Genomic DNA, 15855 nt, shown 5'->3' on the forward strand with positions numbered 1-15855 from the left:
CTCCTGGTCAATCTAATACCCCTTTTATACCAAAACGCTGGGTTGCACCTGGGCTTTTGGACCCAGCTTCAACCCGAGTGCGACCCGGCGTTTGTTACCTTTGACACCGGTACTCCCCACCCCCCCCCCCCCCCCCCACCTGAGCCGCCGCTTGGAGATTACATCATCTCCAAGCGCCGATCTCCACCACTGGGGGCAAGCCCAGCACTAAGGTAATCTGCTGGGCTGCCCTCAACCCCCCTAGCCCTCATCCGGGAGGTGGATGCCGCACACAGGCATCCATTCACCTCATCCGCTGCCACCTCTGCTGTCTACAGAGTATAGCAGATAGTGTGTGCCCCCCCATCCAACCTGCGGACGCTGAGGTCCACAGATTGGACATCCCCCATTGATGTAAACGGGAGCCGGGTCGGATGACCCAGCATATACGTTTACACCGCCCTCTAGCTAGGTCCTAGCCGTGTACTACCCAGGTCAGGACCTGGGTAGAAGTCCCGTGTAAAGGGACACAGCGTAACCCATTTACACTGCCGCTGACCCGGGTCTGACCCGCCGATGATCTTTTTTTTTTTTTTTTTTATCTTTTAAATCTTTATTTCATTTTCGGTTATGACAAGAACACATACAAGACATGACAATCATACATTACATAAAACACTTAGTGTGTAGGTACTTATACTCAAAATCATCCTTACTCCTCAAGATACTAAATTGACTATTATCCCGTCCTATATAAAATAACAAATTCGCCCATTTCAATTGTACTATACAGTTCTTGCACTTTATCCTGGTCTATCTCCATTGTCTCGAGCTGTGCCCCCTCGTCCTAATTTCCCACATCGAGAGGTCTTTGGGGAAGAACGGCCAAGCAGGTAGTTGCCACCTCTTACTTCCAATACCCTATTTTATCGTCTAAGAATTAAAAGAACAAAATAAAAATAAATAAATAAACAAAAACAACAAAAAAAAAAAACGTGTATCCTTTACAAGTGTTATCACTATATTGTGTTTGTATCTCATACTTTAGTGTTTAGTTCTCTTAGAAATGTGGGAATGCTTTCAGTGACCATTTAATGGTATAATTATTAGTACTAAGTGGTTCTATTATATAAAGGTGACTGTATCCAGTGTTTCCAAATTGAATAAAATTTACTTAATGTGTTACGAACTTGTGCTAAATTTCTCTCCTGCTCAATAGTAAAGTTCACACGTGCCTTCCATGCTTCTATTTCTGGTGCTACCTTGGACATCCGCCTACTTCCCACCATGACTTTAGCTATAGAAATAAGATTAACAATGTACAATTTTTCATTCTTATCGATGTCCCCTGACACTATTCCCAGTAGACAACACTTTAGGGTCAAAATTTCAATTGGTATCCCGGTCCCCATAATAATTAATTTAACTTTATCCCAAAACTCGGATACCAGGCGACACTCCCAAATTAAATGAATAAATGACCCTGGTGAAATTTCACATTTGGGGCATGTTGATGAAGCTCTCCCTGCAAATTTTGCCAGTTTAGTAGCTGTCATGTAAGATCTATGCAAGATGAATAATTGAGTCTGTTGGACTCGAAGAGAGTTTGTCGCTTTAACCACCATTGACTTGGCCGTAGACCATTCCGAATCGCTCATCCCTCCTATCTCCTTCTCCCATTTTTCTTTTAACAATATTAAACCATCCCTTTGTTTATTTTCTATTAGGGTTCCATATACTCTAGATATAACTTTCTTGGTATTGGGGGCTTTGATTATCTTTTTAAGCTCAGACTCACCGAACTGTGGAGATGCATTTGTTATATGTGCTTCCAGAGCACTCCTTAACTGGAGGTACCGGAAGAAAAATGCCTTCGGGAGATTATATTCTTCTTTTAATTGAATAAATGATTTTAGACCATTCGGTCCATACAGCTGGGAGAGGAAGTATAGTAAGAATGGGTGCCAAACTTCTGTTATTTGCAGGGCATTAACTTCCCTTGGGGTGAGCAAATCCACTATTCTGAATTCCTTATCCATGTATTTCTTGTCTAATGTTTGATGTGCTTCTTGCCAGATTCTAACAGCCTGCACGACTAGTGGCAAATCTCCTGGGTACTTTTTCCCTTGTATTAATCTAAACATGGGGGGAATATCGGGAGTGGAGGCACCTACAACAACTCTAACCTGATGGCTGCTATTCTCCTCCTCTCTAAACCATGGCCTTAATTGTGCAGATTGAGCGGCTAGGTAATATCGCCTAAGGTCGGGAAGCCCTAGACCCCCGTTTGCTCTTGGTCTCATCAGATTATTTAATTTGATCTTCGGCCGGGTGCCGTTCCAAATGAAGGAGCTTATAATGCTGTTCAATTTTCTAAATAGTGATTTAGGGAGATAAACCGGGGATTGTTGTAATATATATAAAAACTTAGGGAGGACTGACATTTTCACCAAGTTTATCCTTCCTGCGGTTATCAAAGGCAACTTGCTCCAAGTTTTTATTTTCCTTTTTAACCATTCCATTAAGGGATGTATATTTAAATCTACATACTCCTTTGGGTCCCTGGAGATGTATACTCCTAGGTATTTAAAAGTGGATACCCATTTCAATTGGAGCGGAGATTCTTGCGAGTAGTTGCCCGGATTCCCCACTGGAAAGATAATTGATTTTGTCCAGTTTATCCTAAAGCCTGTATAGTCTCCAAATTCCTCTATCCATTTCAGAACCATCGGTAGGGACAGCCTATATTGTTTTAGGAATATTAACAGATCGTCGGCATATAACGAGATCCTTTCTACTTGGTGTTTTGAAGAAAAGCCTATGTCGCCCGGATATTGCCTAATCAGGCAGGCCAGCGGTTCAATCGCCAGGGCGAACAGGGCAGGGGATAATGGACATCCCTGCCGTGTCCCCCTAGCAAGACCGAAGGACGGAGATGTCCATCCATTAACAGATATCCGGGCAGATGGATCTGTATACAGCAATTGAAGCCACCTTATGAAATTTGGTCCGAACCCATACGCCTGGAGGACCACCCATAGGTATGGCCACTCCACGGCGTCAAAGGCTTTTATTGCGTCTAATGAAATTACTGCCGATGATCTGTTTTTTTAATTGCGATGTAAAAGGGGTATCAGCTGCCTCTCCCCCTTCTCTCTCTCCATAACGGGTCTGTGACCCCGCCTCCTGCTGCAATGCACTACTGGGAAGGAAGAGCTCTCTGTGTGCCTGCAAGTTGCTTCATGGTATGTTTACAGCAGGAGCGGGCAGTTTTAGTTATGCCCCTATTACTACCCTAATACTAATTAATTTTTGCCTATTTGCATGTGTGAGACTCCCAGGTTAATAAATATCATATCTGCCCCATTGTAGTTATAGGACATACTGATGGCCCAGATCACCCATTGCCCTTGATTGCTGTGATTTTAGGACAAAAGGGACCAGCCACCATGGAGTTATGGTAGATATGCAATATTTTTAGCCTTCCCTGCCTTTGCCCCTAGTACAGCCGTTCATGCCCTGTGTCTAAACCCCTTAGTCCAGCCTTCCCTGCCCTGTGCCATCTGACCCTGCCTTCCCTACATTCTCCCCTCTTAGCCAGACTTTACTGCCCTGTGCCCCCCTAGCCCTGCCTTCCCTACCATGTGCCCCATAAGTCCAGGCTTTCCTGCCCTGTGCCTACATCCCCCCTCTCATGTAGATGAGAATGGGAAATAATATGCAATAATATGCCTTTTAGTGTAAACTGAATTTCTTTCTCCATCATTGTTTCCTTACAGGAACACAATGTAAAGCCCCATAAACACTAGAAGAAAAAGAAAAGGAAAAAGAAGTCTAGTGTGTACCCTCAACATCAGTAATGATGCTCGCTTCCGCACATCATTAATGACCTCCCCCCCCCTTGGCTGAACTTGAGGTCGATTTTGGCTATATATCCAAGGACCTTAATGTTTAGCTGAATGATAATTCAAGGACCGGTGATGTCACTGAATGATAATGTTCACTGCTATTGTTACGTGTGTATGCTTAATTCATCTTCCTGCAGCGATATTGTTTACGATAATGGCTGCGGTGCAGTTCATCTTGTCTGTGCGGGTCTTTTTTATTGTGGTAGATGGGGAGAGAAGGGGCCCTGCCTATGTCATCTGTCCCGGGACTGGATGATGATTGCTATGGGTAAGGGATTCTGTGCTGGGTGAGGCGTACTGGATGAGGATTGCTTGGAGAGGGTTGCTGAGTCAGAGGCAGAACTAGTGACGATGGTATGGGGCACCAGCTAAAATCTTGCCTAGGGCATCAATTTGGATAGGGCCGTCATCTGTGAAGGAGGCCTAAATGCTGGAGTTTTCTTTAATAACCATTTTCCCTTTAAATTGCTCTATAATTTACAGAAAGGATAACGCCTACTTTACAAACATGCACTAGATGTTCAATAAACCAACATTTAAGAAATAGTTTCTCAGAAAAGATCATCACTGAATAAAACTTAGCGGGCAGGTAACAAAGAAAGATTCAGATTCTGCTACAGTACTTTCTTATTATGGGTTATTGTTGGAAAAGAAATGCCCTTTTGAAAAATTATGTTTTTGCAGAGCAACTTGTATTTTCGAAGTCCCTCACAGAAGGTGAGATTCTGTAGGCTAAAAAGGCATCTGTGAAAAGATTGCCATCCTTTATGTTATGTGAGAATAGAATCCAAAGGTCAGAGGAACATTATTTAATCTCAATATTTTCAAGGACAAATGTAATGTCACTATTGCTTCCAGGTAATGTTAGCATACATAATGTTACATACAGTATTCATATTATATGCAATATATACATATAAATATTAGTGATGAGCGGGTCCGGATCTCCGAGATCCGGATCCGCACGGACGTCCTGAATCCGAATCCGGATCCAGGACGTCCGCGGACTCCCGCGCAGGCCCGGAGCCGAAATCGAGGCCCGACGTCACATTGGTGACGTCGGATTCTCGCGAGATCCGGATTACATAAAAGCCGGGACCCGCCGCCGCCATCTTCATTCTGTGGGGCGACGCAGAGCAGGCAGCAGTGCTGCCAGAGAGGGGGGTTTTATTTATTGCTCCGTGAGGGGGGTTTGCTGGAGCGTTGTGTGTGTCACTGTGCTGCTTGCTGCTAAAGAGCTGCAAGTACAGAGGGGGTTTAATCATTTTTATTGTGCTGCTGGAGAGTGATTTTTTTTTCTATATTGCTGTAGCCTGCTCATCTGTAATTTGTGTCACTGCTGCTGCTACAGAATACTACAGACAGAGGGGGGTTTATTGTACTGCCGCAGAGGGGGTTTTCTTTCTATATTGCTATAGCCTGCTCATCTCTAATTGTGTCACTGCTGCTGCTAGCCTGCTACAGAATACTACAGACAGAGGGGGGTTTAATAATTTTTATTGTGCTGCCAGAGAGGGTTTTTGTGCTGCCTGGCTACCTGTTATATGGTTGTAAACACCTACCAGGCAGTCACCTCTGTTGTTGCCAGTGCCACTACCTTTTACCTACCTCTCAGAGTATATAAAAAAAAATAAAAAAAATAAAAAAAATATATAAAAATATAAAAAAAAATAATTAAGTTGTTGTTGTTGCTGACACCACTGGCTGCCGTTAGATATCGCAGACTCAGTAATTAAATTTTTAACTGTGGTTTGCTGACGCCACTTGTTGTGTTACCTACCAGTGTATCCACTTTTGTATCTTGCTGCTGTTGTCACTGGCTAGTGACAACAACCAGCTGATATCTGGGTATCCAGTTTGCTGCCACCGCTGCCGTTACATATATCGCAGTAAATAACTCCGGTTTGCTGACGCCACTTGTTGTGTTACCTACCAGTGTATCCACAAAATAAATATTGTATCTTGCTGCTGTTGTCACTGGCTAGTGACAACCAGCTGATATCTGGGTATCCAGTTTGCTGCCACCGCTGCCGTTACATATATCGCAGTAAATAACTCCGGTTTGCTGACGCCACTTGTTGTGTTACCTACCAGTGTAACTATCCACAAAATAAATATTGTATCTTGCTGCTGTTGTCACTGGCTAGTGACAACCAGCTGATATCTGGGTATCCAGTTTGCTGCCACCGCTGCCGTTACATATATCGCAGTAAATAACTCCGGTTTGCTGACGTCACTTGTTGTGTTACCTACCAGTGTAACTATCCACAAAATAAATATTGTATCTTGCTGCTGTTGTCACTGGCTAGTGACAACCAGCTGATATCTGGGTATCCAGTTTGCTGCCACTGCTGCCGTTACATATATCGCAGTAAATAACTCCGGTTTGCTGACGCCACTTGTTGTGTTACCTACCAGTGTAACTATCCACAAAATAAATATTGTATCTTGCTGCTGTTGTCACTGGCTAGTGACAACAACCAGCTGATACTGTATCTGGGTATCCAGTTTGCTGCCACTGCTGCCGTTACATATATCGCAGTAAATAACTCCGGTTTGCTGACGCCACTTGTTGTGTTACCTACCAGTGTAACTATCCACAAAATAAATATTGTATCTTGCTGCTGTTGTCACTGGCTAGTGACAACCAGCTGATATCTGGGTATCCAGTTTGCTGCCACCGCTGCCGTTACATATATCGCAGTAAATAACTCCGGTTTGCTGACGCCACCTGTTGTGTTACCTACCAGTGTAACTATCCACAAAATAAATATTGTATCTTGCTGCTGTTGTCACTGGCTAGTGACAACCAGCTGATATCTGGGTATCCAGTTTGCTGCCACCGCTGCCGTTACATATATCGCAGTAAATAACTCCGGTTTGCTGACGCCACTTGTTGTGTTACCTACCAGTGTAACTATCCACAAAATAAATATTGTATCTTGCTGCTGTTGTCACTGGCTAGTGACAACAACCAGCTGATATCTGGGTATCCAGTTTGCTGCCACTGCTGCCGTTACATATATCGCAGTAAATAACTCCGGTTTGCTGACGCCACTTGTTGTGTTACCTACCAGTGTAACTATCCACAAAATAAATATTGTATCTTGCTGCTGTTGTCACTGGCTAGTGACAACAACCAGCTGATATCTGGGTATCCAGTTTGCTGCCACTGCTGCCGTTACATATATCGCAGTAAATAACTCCGGTTTGCTGACGCCACTTGTTGTGTTACCTACCAGTGTAACTATCCACAAAATAAATATTGTATCTTGCTGCTGTTGTCACTGGCTAGTGACAACCAGCTGATATCTGGGTATCCAGTTTGCTGCCACTGCTGCCGTTACATATATCGCAGTAAATAACTCCGGTTTGCTGACGCCACTTGTTGTGTTACCTACCAGTGTAACTATCCACAAAATAAATATTGTATCTTGCTACTGTTGTCACTGGCTAGTGACAACCAGCTGATATCTGGGTATCCAGTTTGCTGCCACTGCTGCCGTTACATATATCGCAGTAAATAACTCCGGTTTGCTGACGCCACTTGTTGTGTTACCTACCAGTGTAACTATCCACAAAATAAATATTGTATCTTGCTGCTGTTGTCACTGGCTAGTGACAACAACCAGCTGATATCTGGGTATCCAGTTTGCTGCCACTGCTGCCGTTACATATATCGCAGTAAATAACTCCGGTTTGCTGACGCCACTTGTTGTGTTACCTACCAGTGTAACTATCCACAAAATAAATATTGTATCTTGCTGCTGTTGTCACTGGCTAGTGACAACCAGCTGATATCTGGGTATCCAGTTTGCTGCCACCGCTGCCGTTACATATATCGCAGTAAATAACTCCGGTTTGCTGACGCCACCTGTTGTGTTACCTACCAGTGTAACTATCCACAAAATAAATATTGTATCTTGCTGCTGTTGTCACTGGCTAGTGACAACAACCAGCTGATATCTGGGTATCCAGTTTGCTGCCACCGCTGCCGTTACATATATCGCAGTAAATAACTCTGGTTTGCTGACGCCACTTGTTGTGTTACTGATATATATCCACTTTTGTATCTTGCTGCTGTTGTCACTGGATAGTGACAACAACCAGCTGATATCTCGGTATCCAGTTTGCTGACACCGCTGCCTACCGTTAGATATCCAAAATATGGAGGATAAAAAAAAAGGAAAAGATGAGGAGCCACTTCGTCGTGCTTCTGAAGCTGATGCCACTAGTCATCATGACATAGGCGATGAAATGCCATCGACGTCGTCTGCCAAGGCCGATGCCCAGTGTCAAAGTAGAGGGCATGTAAAATCCAAAAAGCCAAAGTTGAGTAAAAGGCCCTTAAAAAGAAAAAGCAAATCATTGGAGGAGAAACTTAAAGTTGCCAGTGTGCCATTTACAACGCGGAGTGGCAAGGAACGGCTACGGCCATGGCCTATGTTCATGACTAGTGGCTCAGCTTCACAAGATGATCAAAGTCCTCCTCCTCCTCCTCCTCCTCCTTCTCCCACTTTAAAATTTAAGAGATTTAAGGTGTCACCAACAAAAATCCAGCAAACAACTCTGCCTTCCAAAGAAGACATGGTATCACAAATCCCAGTGGAGAGTCCAAGGGTGTTGGTGGTTGCGATGCCTGACCTTCCCATCACTGTACGGGAAGAGGATGCTCCTTTCAGCATTCGCAGCACACCCTCTGCATGTGCTGGAAGGATCACAGACAGTGCAGTTGCAGATGTCGATAATGAAGGTGTCAGTGTTGTACACCAGGAGGAGGATATTGATGAAGCTGGTGCTGAGGGAGAAATTGACGAGGAGGACGATGCTGATGCGGTTTGCTTAAATGAGGCACCGGGCAAGACAGTTGTTGTCCGTGAGATCCCAAAGGGCATCACCATGCCTGGACAGAAGACCAATAAATCCACCTCTTCGGTCTGGAATTATTTTTATCCCAAACCGTCCAACAATTGTTTTGCCATATGTAGCTTATGCAAAGCTCAAATAAGCAGGGGTAAGGACGTTTCCCACCTAGGGACATCCTCCCTTCTACGTCACTTGAAGAGCGTTCATAAGTTGCTGTTTAGTTCAGAAACTGTGGCTAAGAATGTACACAGTCCAGGGACAACTAAATCCCTTTGTCCTGTTGTGTCCACGTGCCCAACTACACCGCAAAGTCCCTCCTCGTCAATTTCTTCCTCAATGAGGATTGGGAGTAGTCCTATAGGCCATGTTACTTGCCTGACTGACTCCTCTCCTATCCGGGATTCTTCTGGAGGATCCTGCATTGCTACGCCTCCTACTGCTGCCGCTGCTGCTGTTGCTGCTGGGAGTCATTCATCATCCCGGAGGGGAAGTCGGAACACTTATTTCACTAAGCAATTGACTGTCCAACAGTCCTTTGCCATGAAGATGAAGTATGACAGCAGTCATCCAATGGCAAAGCGGGTAACTGAGGCCTTAGCAGATCTGATTGTATTAGATGTGCTTCCGGTGTCCATAACTGCTGGAGTAGGATTTAGACGATTGATGGACTTAGTGTGTCCCCGTTACAAAATACCGTCAAGATTCCACTTCGCTAGACAGGCGATACCGAAGCTGTACAGTAAAGTGCATAAAAGTGTTCTCAGTGCCCTGAAAAATGCGGTCATACCCACTGTCCACTTAACAACGGACATGTGGACAAGTGGAAAAGGGCAGACTAGGGATTACATGACCGTGACAGCCCACTGGGTAGATGAATCACCTTGTCCAGCAGCAACAACAGCAGCAGCACCAGTAGTAGGACCTGGGAAATGCCAGCTCCTTCCTAGGCAGGCTACGTTGTGTGTAACCGCTTTCCGTAAGAGGCACACCGCCGATAATCTCTTACAGAAACTGAGGGTAATCATTGGGCAATGGCTTACCCCTCTTAGACTCTCCTGGGGATTTGTGGTGTCAGACAATGCCTGCAATATCGTGCGGGCATTAAAGCAGGGCAAATTCCAGCATGTGCCCTGTTTTGCTCACACGATAAATTTGGTGGTCCAGAGTTTTCTAAGAGACAACAGAGCTGTGCAGGGGACTCTTTCGGTGGCCCGAAAAATTTGTGGCCACTTTCGTCATTCGGCGGCTGCATGCCAAAGACTGGAGCGGCAGCAAACACTGTTGAACCTGCCCCTCCATCAGCTGAAGCAAGAGGTCGTAACGCGGTGGAACTCAACCCTCTATATGCTTCAGAGGATGGAGGAGCAGCAAAGGGCCATTCAAGCCTATACATCCACCTATGACATAGGCAAAGGAGGGGGTATGCACCTGACTCAAGCACAGTGGAGAATGATTTCAGTGTTGTGCAAGATTCTCCAACCCTTCGAACTTGCCACACGTGAAGTCAGTTCAGACACTGCCAGCTTGAGTCAGGTCATTCCCCTCATCAGGCTTTTGCAGAAACAGTTGGAGAAAGTGAAGGAGGAGCTGAGACGGAGCGAGTCCTCTAAGCATGTGGGACTTGTGGATGAAGTCCTTCATACGCTTTGCCAGGATTCGAGGGTGGTACAAATTTTGAAATCAGAGGAGTACATTTTGGCCACCGTGCTCGATCCTCGGTTTAAAGCCTACGTGGTGTCACTCTTTCCGGCGGACACAAGCCTGCAGAAGTGCAAAGAACTGCTGGTTAGAAAACTGTCATCTTCTGAAGTGGAAAGTGACTCAGCAGCACCTTCTCCTTCATTTTCTCCAGCAACTGGTTCTGCAAGGAAACAACTGCGATTTCCTAAACCCCCCGCTGGTGGTGATAAAGGACCAAGTTTGGACATTTGGTCTGGGCTGAAGGACCTTCCAACAATTTCTGACATGTCTACTTCCACTGCCTATGATGCTATCACCATTGACAGAATGGTGGAGGATTATATGGGTGACAGCACCCAAGTAGGCATGTCAGAGAGTCCTTACCAGTACTGGCAGAAAAAAAAGGAAATTTGGAAGCCCCTGTACAAACTGGCTCTATATTACCTCAGTTGCCCTTCCTCCAGTGTGTACTCCGAAAGAGTTTTTAGTGCAGCTGGGAACCTTGTCAGCAATAAGCGTAGGAGGTTGCTTCCAAAAAATGTGGAGAAGATGATGTTCATAAAAATGAATTATCAATTCTACGAGAAAGACCAGCGTCCACAAAGTACACAGGAACCTGTGGTGGTGGATTCCAGCGGGGACGAATTAATACTCTGTGAGGGTGAGGAAGAACAAGATACTGATGGTGGTGAGGAATCGCTGGATGAGGATGAGGACGACCTTTTGCCTCTGTAGAGCCAGTTTGTGCAGGGACATATTAAATGGCAGCTTGTGATGTGGGGGCCCAAACGAACCAATCATTTCAGCCACAGTCGTGTGGCAGACCCTGTGGCTGAAATGATTGGTTTGTTAAAGTGTGCGTGTCCTGTTTATACAACATAAGGGTGGGTGGGAGGGCCCAAGGACAATTCCATCTTGCACCTCTTTTTTGTCTTTTGAATAATGTGCTCTTTGGGGCCTAGTTTGGGTGGGAGTGCCGTAGGACAATTCCATCTTGCACCTCTTTTTTGTCTTTTGAATAATGTGCTCTTTGGGGCCTAGTTTGGGTGGGAGTGCCCTTGGACACTTCCATCTTGCACCTCTTTTTTGTCTTTTGAATAATGTGCTCTTTGGGGCCTAGTTTGGGTGGGAGTGCCGTAGGACAATTCCATCTTGCACCTCTTTTTTGTCTTTTGAATAATGTGCTCTTTGGGGCCTAGTTTGGGTGGGAGTGCCGTAGGACAATTCCATCTTGCACCTCTTTTTTGTCTTTTGAATAATGTGCTCTTTGGGGCCTAGTTTGGGTGGGAGTGCCCTTGGACACTTCCATCTTGCACCTCTTTTTTATCTTTTGAATAATGTGCTCTTTGGGGCCTAGTTTGGGTGGGAGTGCCGTAGGACAATTCCATCTTGCACCTCTTTTTTGTCTTTTGAATAATGTGCTCTTTGGGGCCTAGTTTGGGTGGGAGTGCCCTTGGACACTTCCATCTTGCACCTCTTTTTTGTCTTTTGAATAATGTGCTCTTTGGGGCCTAGTTTGGGTGGGAGTGCCCTTGGACACTTCCATCTTGCACCTCTTTTTTGTCTTTTGAATAATGTGCTCTTTGGGGCCTAGTTTGGGTGGGAGTGCCGTAGGACAATTCCATCTTGCACCTCTTTTTTGTCTTTTGAATGATGTGCTCTTTGGGGCCTAGTTTGGGTGGGAGGGCCCTTGGACAATTCCATCTTGCACCTCTTTTTTTCTTTTGAATAATGTGCTCTTTGGGGCCTAGTTTTTCTATCTGCCACTGCAGTGCCACTCCTAGATGGGCCACGTGTTTGTGCCGCCCATTTGTCTTGCTTATCATAGTCATCCAGCTACCTCGGTGCAACATTTTGGCCTAAAAACAATATTGTGAGGTGTGAGGTCTTCAGAATAGACTGTAAATGAGTGGAGAAGAAAGCTGATGGGGTTAATAATAGCATAGGAGCAAAAAAACACCTAAATTATGCAATGTTAACCATTTTTATGCTTTTTTCAAAAAAATCAGAACCCAAAACCCAAAACTCAAAACCCAAAACCTTTAGGGGGTGTTTTGGCAAAACCCATTAGAACCCAAAACCTGAAGGTAATCAGAACCCAAAACCCAAAACCCAAAACGCGAAAAAGTGTCCGGTGCACATCTCTAATAAATATATAGAGTGCTTTTCTTTCTTTTTATGCAATTGCATATACAAATAACATGTCTGGCATGCCTGGAAGCACTGGAACACATATTACTCTGCAAACATTTATCCAAAGACAGATGCATAAATGATTCTCATAAGGACCTTTATCCAGTCTCGATAAAGGTCAACAGTTAACAGAGAATATAAAAAAAATATTTGAACAGACTATGATGCACTGACACCTGGATCCCATTAAGCAGTGCTTAGTATAAGCTCTATACTGTATGTTGTAAGCAGGATTCAGAGTTGCACTAATGCCCTCATTCTAATCGGTTTACCCTGTTGCGCAACGGGGACCGATGTTAAAGATCTGCGCATGCGCTAGTATGCGCATGTACAGGTCTTCTCTGTAGGCACCCTCGGAGAATTACATAGTCTCCGAGGTGCTCGCAGTAGGGTTGGGGGCGTGAGGGAGGCATGATGGGAGCATTCACATATGAACGCTCAGCGTTGCCTAGGCGTACTCACGAAAACACCATGTGTGCTCAGGAAACAATGGTTGTCCCCATGAGAATGAGGTTGGCCTCTGGCCTTCCAGGGGCAGGTAGCTGACATAACCGGATGTCAGCTACCTGCCCTGTTCTCTGAGCAGGGTGCCACTAATCTAAGTCACCAGAGAGTGGTGATAGTGACCATCGAATGATTCAGGCCCGCATGCAAGGCTGCAAAACATCCATTCACAGGCCTGTGGAGACATTCGGCATCCAGCAAGGTGCGGGCAGCGTTTGTTTGAGTAAACCAGAATGAGTGACTAAGTCTCTATTGTGAATGGATTTGCAAATTTTCATACTACACATATGCACATGTGTCCAGTAAGAAACTACATAATTATAAGCTATGGGTGGTTCATTATCATTCTATACAACAATGCAACAAATAGGAATAGACTAAGGCGAGGCTTAAAGTGGTCCTGGAGAGGTGGTAGAACTCACTTCCCCTGCTGCCAACACCACCCCCCCCCCCCCCCCCACCCCACCCACACACACACACACCATCTCCCCAAAATTAAGCGGAGCCTGGGCCAACACCTGCAATCTATGAATTCAAATTATACCACACAGTAGCACAATCATATTCACATTACACTGCATGTAGTGACCCTGATTCGTATTACACTATGTAGTAGTGCCCCTTATTCACATTATGACACACAGTAGTGCCCATTATTCAAGTTACCATACACAGTAGTACTTCTTGTACATGTATGCCACACAGTAGTGTCCCTTATACATAATGCCTACAGTAATATTGCTTACTGGCTGCAATAAGCCAGGGATGTTTTTGCTTGCACTATGATAAGTTTCCTAAGATACCCAGTTACTCTGGGTACGGGTTGTTAGGTCAAGCGTTTTTATGTAGACAGTCAAAAGGTTGACTACTATTGGTTGACACATGAAAATGGGCCACATGCATTAGGTCGACATGGTTAAAATGACTATACAAGCAAAAAGGTCAACATGAAAATGGTCAACATGGAAAATCAACATGGAGTCAACATGATTATTTTGGGGGTGTCTATGTCAATATCGGTCGATATAGGCACCATCTCGCTGCACTCGCCATGCTTTGGCACAGTGCTTCGCAGCGCTCGGTGTGCGATTTTATTCTCCCTCTATGCCCAAAAGCATGATGGTAAAGTATGAACAAGTCGGTTTAAAAAATAAAATCATGAAATACTCATGTCGACATTTTCCATGTCTACCTTTTCTATGCTGAGTTTTGCTTGTGTTGACCCTTTAACCATGTCTACCTAACGCATGCTGACATTTCTCATGTGTGGACCTTTTGACTGTTGACCAACAGTGGTCAACCTTTTGACTGTCTACCTAGACACTGTCGACTTAATGACAGCATCCCGTGCTGCTTACTCACCAATGTTGCACACCTTGTGGTAAAGATGTATATGGGATCAAAAAGCACCTCAGCCCCTATATATAGTTATTTGTAGATATTGATCTTACGAGTGTTGGAGATACATTATATATTACTAGTAAGCCCGCTCAAAGCAAAAGCTTCGAAAGCTAGGATGCTACCTTCTGTGTTTTTGTGCATCTGTGAGAAAGAGATGTACTTTTACTCTCTGCCATCAGATGGCAGTGTTTTGGAGACCCACAGACATTAGAAATATACAGTACGTAGATGATTCTTCTAGTATATAAATGCTTCTGGTATATACATGCAATATTGGTATCTAAGTTAATACAGTGTAACTGCATAGAAAAGCAATGAAAAGTTATTCTGTCATTCAGTATTTTTTTTATTAATGATTTCTTGTTTTGAGCTCTTATTTTTTTGTGTTTGGGCTTTATATCATTTCTGCTATTTAATGAACATGTAAAAATATTTTGTATTCTTAAATAGAACATTGAATTGACTCAGCTTTCCCTGTTAGAATACAATTAGTATCGTAAAAGAAGAGAAAAAGGGGTGACTCTTTTTGTCGGGGCACTACTTAATAATAATCTTTCAAAATTTAACTGAATTTACCTTATTGTCATATTCAACGGGGAGAGACTATTACAAGAGAAACATTTTTATTTTTATTCTTTTTCCAATGCAGTGATAGTGTACGTAAATATATAATAATTTTAATTTTAAGTAGTATCGCAGGTTCACAAATTAATGTGAATGTATCAGCCTTGATCACTTCATGGTCTCAATGGAGGGATATCATCCCATGAGGCATCAGATGGCCTGGCTGATTTTTTGATGAAGTGACAATACTAAAAATTAAGTATAAGTGAGAATATAACAATGTGTAATCAATTATTGATTATAGTGAGTTAAAAATATAAGAACGGCGAAATATCTGTTTGTCAGGTGCTTTGTCACAGAGGGATTACCACAGCATATAGTTCTGTGATATGTAAAGGTAAATACCTACATTAAATGGTGCTTTAATTCATAACGTTTTAGCCAGAAATAAGTATCAAAAGGTAGAAATTTTAGCTGATTTCCCTTAGTCTCCAATCTTGCCTGCTCTCTGGCCGTGTGTCTCAGGGACAGTGAACGGACCAGATGAGGAAATGATTGTGTGGAGACCTGTGGTTGGATCAGTGAAGGAAGGAGATAAGAAATATAGGGATCTGCTGTTGATAGCCGGATCCAGTTTCACCCCTGATAGTTCAACCAGTGCAGAGGATCACCCTGTCACCGGGACCAATGAGAGTCCCTTAAGTAAAAGAGATATCATACAACTATTTAGTACAAATGTTATATATCATAAATCGTGTCC

Source organism: Crinia signifera, chromosome 1 (assembly GCF_055691185.1).
Source record: "Crinia signifera chromosome 1, ASM5569118v1, whole genome shotgun sequence".
Classification (NCBI taxonomy): Eukaryota; Metazoa; Chordata; class Amphibia; order Anura; family Myobatrachidae; genus Crinia; species Crinia signifera.